General features: G+C 35.2%; 1 long non-coding RNA gene across 3 annotated transcripts in view; it reads right to left on the bottom strand.

Moving 5' to 3' along the window:
* The window catches only part of LOC114525582, a 37821-nt gene that overhangs the window by 27056 nt on the left and 1398 nt on the right, over positions 1-9367 (bottom strand). The window lies entirely within an intron of this gene.

The raw sequence follows: 9367 nt of genomic DNA, 5'->3' as shown, positions 1-9367 counted from the left end.
TTTGCAGTGAAAAAAATCGACCGAATCTGTTAACCCATAAAAAAAGGTTTGTTTACAGGTACCTCCACGACCACGAAGAACTTTGATCTCTTTTACCCTTGTTCGTAGCTATGTCCGCATGTTTGTAACAAGGAACTGTATCTCGAAAAGTGAAGTGAAAAAAAATCTAAATCCCATGAATAGCCGACAATTAAAAGAAATATTCTGTCTGAAGATGACTTTGAAATGCGAAAATTCAGAGGCTCAACCTGTTTTGTTCCAATCATATATTGACTCTCAAGATGCCTTGTCTTTTCGGAATTTGTTTTTTACTTTAGATATCTAAGGGGGAAAGAAATTGAAATCTTGGGCGTCACACATTCCTCAAAGACAAATTGAATAAATCTTATAGTTCAATTTCGGCTTATTCAGAATAAAATTAAAATAAAAAGATGAGGTATACGAGGTCGGCAACGAGGGTACATTCTCACCCCTTCATTGCATAGTAGCCATGAACAATGATATATTTATGCTGATATATATATGCATGCATGTTTACCGTTGAATGCTTGCGACAATGAGTTAACTTGCTCGCACGTACACGCAGATTTAACGTACGTAACTAAAGTCGGCAATGGATAGAAAGTAGGGCGCTAGTTTAAGATTTAGGACGAAATGCGATGACGATCTGGGACGCCAAACAATAGCACAGAAGGAGATTTTCATTTAAGCTCTGCTGCTCCGTTGACGATGTATAGAGTGTCTCTATAGTGTTTTCTTTCCGACATTTGATCATGTTTTCTTTTTCTAAGATAATCCTGTTTCGGTGTAACAAACGTTCACACGATTACTTCTATCTTGTGATGAAGAAATCCACCGAACCAAATTATAAATTCACGTGTTAAGAGGCTTGAAATGCAAACGTTCTGTACCTATTTTTATCAAAAGGACAATATAACAATATACTAAAATATCTACTTAGTTTATACTGTTATCAAGAAGACAATATATATCAACTGCAACTTGTGAACTCAGGAAACCGGGGCAGGTACAGGACGTTATTGCTCCAAGCAAAGCCAATATTATCTTGAATTGTTAGCATTAATTAAGTAGCTATCTGAGTTGCTCATGCTATATAAAAAAAGGCAGAAGTGGAATTTAAGTCATTCATGATCATTATTGCTTAATTCACGTTTGAAAAACGAAGAGTTTCGTCTTAATCGATAATTAAGAACAGGAAATATTTCAGGTAAGAGGCGTACTGCATGTATAAGTATACACAGTAGGATTTTTTACAATAAGATATACAGTACACAGCTAGGGTATGTAATAATCGAAGTTATAAAATGAAAGCCAAAAGCCATTTCATGGCCAAGCCCAAGGCCCGGTTTTTCCTCGTCCGGACCAAGCATTAAGGCGGATAAACAACGTATGTTTTTTTTCCTTGAAAAAAATAGTTAAAGCATGCAAGCGTGTGTTCAAAAGTTTGAATGAATTTTTAAAAAAATTGTTGACTAATTTAAATTCGTATGTGCTAGGATATTTCTACTATACATAACATGTCTTAAACAATGTTTCCAGCAATATTATGCTATCTCGTAGCAACCTTATATATATAGGGTACAGATAAATCGACTGTACCAGAGCCGAATTGGTTACTTGGATCAGGTTTTTTACACCAATTTGTACAGACATTAATTATTTCCATGAGTAATTAATTGATCCTTTTTTCAAAATATTTGCAATATTTATTACTTTTGTTGCAAAGACAGTGATAACTATATAAAAGGCTAAACTTTTGCAAGACGATTGTGTCTTTAGCAAGACGAGAAAAACAACTTTGTATGTTTCATGGGGACAAACTCCTTTTCTCTCGATAAAACCTGGATTATCAGCCAAAATGTCCCGTCATGCAAAAACGTTCGAACAGACGAAAACCACAACTTTACTGCCTCACTGTTGATGTAATTGTGACATCATTGCTCTAATTATTTCTAGATATTCCTATCAATGGCAAAATTTACCCCAAGTGTTTGTCTGCTGGTGATCTTGACCATATCTCATCTTGGTATAATCGAACTTAACGCAATATCTGGTATACACAAGCCAGATTCCAGGGTTCGAGTTCACTCAGGTTTTTATTTTGGGATTGTTCATTTTAGTTATTTCGTTTTAGCGTACTATATATAACTTCATTTTAAACTACCCGAGCACCTTAGTATACTTAAGGCTCTTGCCCATGCATGCACTTATCGCAAGCTCGCTGCGAACTAGTAATTTCTTCCAAACAAAATGCTTGACAGCCTGTTTTAATTAGACGCAAGCACTCGCATCGAGCTTACGATTTGATTTTGCGATGAAGCCTTATACGCTTGAAAAGAAGCATTATATAGGCATGATCTCCACTTTGCAGAGAAATGGTTTGCTAGCAAAAATTTGCATTATTTTCTTTTAAATTGAGAACAAGCAATTTATTTATATATTCTGTTTATAAATTCAAAAGATCCAGCATGCTATCTCGAAGACATATTATTTTTTCATATTTACAAATTAGATTAAAATATATCAGATGTATACCGTAGCTTATATATTTCACCTTTAGACAACTGGGAAGTTGAAAGTATATGACAGTCACTAACTAATTTAAATATGCTCGAGCTTAGAGATCAACTAACAACAAAAGATCGGGGGAGAGTTATTTGGGGACATCCCTTATAATTACGGCTTATTTAAGCCAGAGGGGATAACAACCTGCTCGGCAAAATTCAATGTCATGAATTTTAAGAGGATTCACGAATAAAAAAAAAGTTATATAAATCAAGGCGCTTATACACTATATGCAAATTTCCTTGCAACTTGCAATGCAATTATAATATGGAGGGAGTTAACTTTTAAAGTGTGTCCGAAATGCTCAAAAAACGTTATCGATCGCAAGAAATGCTCGTATCTGACAACGTTAGATGTCTCAGAAGTAGAATCGCATTACAAGTTGCAATGTAAATTGCATTGCGTAAAAGCGCCTTTAGGGCTATTTTTTAAATTAAAGGTTATCTTGGTCGAGGATTACGTCGCCGATCTCATCGCGTTGGCATTAGGCCTCCCCCGCCAATACCACTCCCGTGTCCACCGCTTTGGTATGTATTAAGACTGTATTTCTTGTCTCAGTCAACGTCAATTTTTCCAAATGACGGCGAGATGTTTACGAAAACATAAATTGTAGTCTGCACAGACGTAAATTACTGTTGCAAAACTTTTAGCTAGCCCCATCCGTGACGAGAAAAATAAATCATTGTACACTTGCAGCCGGAATTATTAACTTTGAGGACTGTTTATATGATCCGGTTGTCCGAGATAATTTTAAGGTATTGAAAGAAGTAAATAACATGATGCTGCAAGGGGTGTGGTCATATCAATAATGTAGCTATTTTGCTCATGAAGGCTAATTCCTATACTTTCACGTTTTTGTTAATCTTGGGTAATCAGGATCATCTAAAGGCCGGCGCACACTAGAGCTATTATGTGCTTAGCAAAAAGTCATTCGTGGCAATTGGCGTAAGCCAGTTGCTCTCGTGTGCGGGCGACTTTTCAGGCGACTTTGGTCATTCGTGCCACTTACGGCAAATATCTAGCATGTTTGATAATTTCTGCCTCGCGTGCCGAAATCTTTCCGTGTGCGGCAAACTGAAAGCTATCTGCTTATGGATTGTCTTAACAGAGCATGCGTAATATACGAAAGTAAACATCCAAGATAGCGGTGCAAACAAAGCAAGACGAATTGGTGGCTGAGGCCACATTGGAAGACAAACTGGTTGATCTTTGGCCAGAATACAGGTGTTTATACGATGTGAATTCTACAAATTTTAGAAACAGAGAGAAACGGGAATGCGCTATTGCAGAAATAACTAGTAAGCTTTCTCAAACAGGTAATATAATTAATAGCACTTGGATAACGGTGTTTAAAGCGGAAGTCTAGTCTAGTCCGACGCAACAGCAACAAAAATAACAACACCTCTTCGTCTTCACTTTCATCCATAATTTTGTTTTTACAATCTGTTCGCCATCTTGGATGTATACTTTCGTATATTACGCATGCTCTGTTAAGACAATCCATAAGCAGATAGCTTTCAGTTTGCCGCACACGGAAAGATTTCGGCACGCGAGGCAGAAATTATCAAACATGCTAGATATTTGCCGTAAGTGGCACGAATGACCAAAGTCGCCTGAAAAGTCGCCCGCACACGAGAGCAACTGGCTTACGCCAATTGCCACGAATGACTTTTTGCTAAGCACATAGCTCTAGTGTGCGCCGGCCTTAAACAATCCTTTGAAGTGCACTACGTCTGCACTATACAGGGTGCATCAGAAAAAACTAAATTTAAAAAATGCTCAATAAAACTATCATTTTATCAAAATATCTCAAAAATATATTTACGTCAAAGTATTTCAGCATCTTCTGGCTTATCTAACAATAAAAACTAGCAGAAAAATTAACCTCGAAAAGCGGGAGAACGGTTTGTAAAAGCCTCATTTTTAACCGCTTGTGCAAAGAAAATAAGAGGTTGTTCAATTTTGTCCAAGTTCATTTTAAAGAGGTGAAAGTTTGGCCTCTTTTGTGCAATGTATCGCAATTTCAGAAAATTTTATAAACATTAAGTCCGTCGCGAAACGTTTCAAAATTAGACTTTTTTCCGGTTTACTTCGCTCTCGCGTAACTTTTACATGCAAGAATGATTACATGCATCAGTGATAGTTCGAATGACGTAATCACCAAAACTCTTTGTTAAAATAAAACAACCAAACAAGAGTATTCATTGTTAGTTATATTTATTAAGTACGTCATTCGAGAGCGGAGTATAGGCGACAGAGGAGTAAACGGGAAAAAAGTCCAATTTCGAAACGTTTTGCGGCGAACTTAAATGTTTATCAAATTTACTGAAATTGTGATACACTGCACAAGAGTCCAAACTTTCACCTCTTTAAATGAACTGGGATTTTCAACCTCTCATTTTCTTTGCACAAGCGGTTAAAAATTAGGCTTTTAAAAACCGTTCTCCCGCTTTTCAAGGTTAATTTTTCTGCAAGTTTATACTGTTAGTAAATATACTAAATGTAAATATATTTTGGAGATTTTTTGATAAAATGATAGTTTTCTGGACATTTTAAAATCTTCCAGTTTCTTTCTTATACACCCTGCATAACGAAATTAATATGACGAATTCCATAACTAATATATCTAATTCGTTTGTTAAATATTTTAAAACATTGAATGGTATGAATTTTCAAACCCTATGGTTGTCATATATCTCAAAAAGGAAAAAAATTCCATTCCCATTTCGGAGAATAGTCAGTGGGCGCGTAACTTGAAAAAAACTAATCAGCGCCTTCCATTGTTTCCTTTATAGTCGATGGACGCCGCTAAGAAAAAGATGAGCGGGTGGAAACCCTTTCGGTCGTTAACATATTGTGAATTTCTTAATCAAATTGTCACATTTCTCTTTTTTTTTGAATAAAAGAAAAATAAAAGAATCGCAATTAACAATTTGCCTCTGTGTATACTCTTTTGTCAAACCACACTCCCCTATCAAAGCAATATCTAGAACTATTTTTCATTCTTATCTTATAATTGTTTATTCTGTAAGAATATAGAACGAAATCTGGTTAATTAATCTGGTGGCTACAGTGGACTTCATCTAAATTTTGCCACAAACCGATTTCTAGAGCAACCAAACTTGTAAAGTCTAAACGTCATACACAGGGTGTTTAAAAAAATGATATACATAAAATATGATTTTTTTACGTTTGGAGTGCGTTTACTAACTTTTTGGAACGTTTAGTGCTAAAACGATTATGATATAAACCCATGTGAAATTATCAAGTACAAGAAAAGATGAAGAACATTTGCCAAAAGAACCTAACCTCTTAACAGGTGAATTTCGTTAGTTTGGTTCGGCGAAACTCTTCATCACGTGATACAAGTAGCTACTGTAAAAGCAAAGCGGAAGCAGGGCCGGGGGGGGGATGCCCTTTCTATTTAAAGGATTGCACTGCATGCAATTTCATCTAATATTGAAATCATCTAACAAAGAAATAACATGGCCAACTGTCTCAATTCTGAGGACACTCTCTATTTTGTGCGTCAATAGAGAAGAGACCTTCAATTAAAATCTGCTTCATTTGCCAACGTTCGGTTGGCATCGATTCCGTCGTAAATCGTAAACTAGCTCCCTGCTTTCTATCCATTGTCGACTTTAGTTACGTACGTACAAGCCAAAGCATTAAAAACTGATGTTTCATTGTCGCAATAAGTATCACTTTGCCTTCATCCCATGCATATATCAGCATAAATATATAATTATTTATACTATTCTTATCAAGAGAACAATACAACAATATACCGTGCAAAATGTTATAGATTATCTTGCTATCAAAAGGACAATATATATCAACGGCAACTTGCAGGAAACCGGGGCAGGTATACAACGTTTTTGCCACAAGGAAAGCTAATATTATCTTGAATTGATGGTATTGATATTTAAGTATCCGAGTTGCTCATGCTATATAAAAAAAGGCAGAGTAGTTTAAGTCATTCATGACCATTCTTCAATTCACGTTTGAAAAACGAAGAGTTTCGTCTTTATCGATAATTGAAATAGGAAATAATACAGGTAAGGCGTTTACTGTTTATAACTCTATATAGAAGTAGGATTTATATTTCAATAATTTATTATTATTATTATATTACTTATTACAATAAGATATATATGTATATAGCGTACTTAATTTGATAACTACGAGATCTGGATGACGGAAAACCGGCGGACGTTTTAGTAAAAGTAAGCGTCTATTGAAATTATTTATAAAAAAAATTGTAGACAAATTTAAGCTCGTGATTTGCTTGGATTTTTCTACTACAGGACATGCCTTAAACAATATTAATTTCCCGTTATATTAGTTTGTTGTGACACCCCTTTCAGGTCAAGATCATTATTTTACAAAGCTATCTCATAGCTACCTCATATATAGCTGCTGATAAATCGACTGTAGCAGATTCGAATTGGTTACTTGGGTATAAGGTCTTTTAAACAATTTCTACAGATATTCTTTGAGTAATGAGATGGTATTTTTATCATTATTTTCATTATTTTTTTTATTACTTCTGTTGCAAAGACTGTTATAGCTATATAACCACAACTTTACTACATTACAGTTGAATTGTGACATCATTGCTCTAATTATTTCTAGACATTCCTATTAATGGCAAAATTTACTCCAAGTGTTTGTCTGCTGGTGATCTTGACCCTATCTCATCTTGGTATAATCGAACTTAACGCAATAAGGGCCATAGGTTATTATTTTGAGATTGTTCCTTTTAGTCATTTCTTTTTGGCTCATTCATTTTTAACTAAATTTCGTGCGATCACATCACTTAAACAAGGGTGAATTTCGTTTTAGACCAATCAGAAAGTTTGTTTACATTTTAGAATCAGAATGAATAAATTTGACTACTTCCGGTAAAAAGGTACATTATTTACCATTTTAAATGAAGTATTAAAAATTTAGGCATTCCCATTAGCTTTGCCTAAAAATGTAAACAAATATATGCCAATTAGTTTTAAACGAAATTCCCCCTTGCTCTAACCCACTTATCGCAACTCGCAAGCTCGCTGCGAGTAATTTCGTCAATTTCAATGCTTGATAGTCTATTTTAATTTGATGTAAGCACTCGCAACGAGTTGATTTTGCGGTGAGTGGAAAAGAAGATTTGAATCGAGAACAGTCTAACCAGTTATGAATGAACTAATGTTAAACTAATGATTTAATTTATTTATGCTGTTTATTAATTCAAAAGATCCGGCATGCTATCTCGAAGGCGTAATATTATTTCATGTTTAACTATATTCGAACCATATTTAACATTCAACAACGTATTCAAATATGAATTGACTTCAAGGGATTGACGAATAAGAAAACTACGAGTTGAAGTTAAGGGCTAATTCCTTGCAGTATTTGAAACACGAGGAGCCTCTCCAAGTACACAAATGCTAATTAGGATGAAACATTATATAAAGAATACTAATGAACGTGACAAATTATACAATGTGCCATCCTAATTAGCATTCATAGCACTTTACACGTATAAAGCCAACAAATGTGACTTCTTAAAGTCGATTTCATTTGCTAAAATTCATAAAATTATTAATGAGTTTTTGAATTTGAAGGTTTTCGAGAATTACGTCGGCGAAATTATGGCCATACATACAAGCGTGATCTATCAGCCGGGTGTCCATTTTTTTGGTATGTAGCAGGACTCTTTTTCTTTTCCTTGCGACATGCATTGTCTGCACAGACCTAAACTGCTGTTGCACAATTTTAAGCTAGCCGAACCCGCCGTAATAAAAAAAAGAATTATTGCACAATTTTTGCAAGGTATATTAGGTACACACAGCCGGAAAATAATATACCCAGTTATTCAATACCAGAGTTTTGTATATTAACTGGATTGTGGATTGGCTAATTGTTCTGGGACTGTAAAATTAGTGGTTTCAAATTTACATTGCCAAATGCCCGTAAGAAGAAAATAACTCGTCATAAGAAAAACAAATCATTGTATAAATTTTGCAAGGTATAACGTACACTCCCAGGCAGAATTATGAAGTTTGAGGACTGTTTATATGATCCGGTTGTCCGAGATTAAACGAAGCGTTCATAATTTTGAGGTATTGAAAGAAGTAAGGGGCCATTCACAAACGATGTCCAAGCCATAGGGGTGGGGTTTAAGCAATCTGGACGTCCGAAATTCAAAAATAAATATTTCTTTGTAAATGTTGTGTCAATGTTTGAACACGTCTTGAACACCACATAATATCTATATCTTTTCAATGATTCTCACTCATATGCGAGACAAAGCGAACGTCGGGGGGAGGGGAGGGGTCACTTATTCAGACAATATCGGACAAGGAGGGGGGCTTGAAAATCGATCGGACATACTTTGTGAACTGCCCCTAAATAACTTGATCCTGACAATGGTGTGATTATCAATAATGTCCCCATTTTGTTCATGAAAGCTAATCCCTATACCTCAAAATAATTTATGCCTTTATTAACCTTGGGTAACCTGGATTATGTAAACAATCTCTTAAAGTTGACTAAGTTTGAAATGCAAAATTTGTTAGATATTTAAAACATTGAATGGTATGAATTTCTTAACCCTATGGTAGTCACATACCACATATCTTGAAACGAAAAAAAAATTCCATTCCCTTTTCAGAGAAGAATTGTCAGAAGTCGCAAACTCATCAGTGCCTTCTATTGTTTTCTTTATAGCCAGTGGACATGGCGGAAGGTGAGATATAGATTGAACAGATACCCTTTCAGTCATATAGTGTGT

The sequence above is a fragment of the Dendronephthya gigantea genome, unplaced genomic scaffold (assembly GCF_004324835.1).
Source record: "Dendronephthya gigantea isolate DGI-Jeju-01 unplaced genomic scaffold, DenGig_1.0 000035F, whole genome shotgun sequence".
In the NCBI taxonomy this organism is placed as follows: domain Eukaryota; kingdom Metazoa; phylum Cnidaria; class Anthozoa; order Malacalcyonacea; family Nephtheidae; genus Dendronephthya; species Dendronephthya gigantea.
The sequence above is the reverse complement of the archived record's forward strand: the minus strand, read 5'-3'. Positions and strand labels throughout refer to the sequence as shown.